Source organism: Syngnathus leptorhynchus, unplaced genomic scaffold, assembly GCF_054491065.1.
Source record: "Syngnathus leptorhynchus isolate UIUO unplaced genomic scaffold, UIUO_Slep HiC_scaffold_868, whole genome shotgun sequence".
NCBI classification, from domain to species: Eukaryota; Metazoa; Chordata; class Actinopteri; order Syngnathiformes; family Syngnathidae; genus Syngnathus; species Syngnathus leptorhynchus.
Window position 1 is genome coordinate 17,501 of NW_028232694.1, and position 238 is coordinate 17,738.

A 238-nucleotide genomic window follows, 5' to 3' on the forward strand; every position below is an offset into this window, starting at 1 on the left:
TTGCAGCCACGGAGTTGGCTAAAATTGCACTAAGTGCGAAAGCCCATTCATTTACAACGGCGTGTCCGCCAGGCGGCGACATTTCCCCGTTACCGGTGGCTGCGCGGCGGGTGAGTGACAGAGCTTATCCGAGCGGCTGGAACTCTGCGCCGGCGTGGTCGAGCGTGAGGCCCCGGCCCTTTGGCTGCCTGGTACCTAAAACACTTCCATTGATCCAGCCACGGAGGGTGCTGGCTGG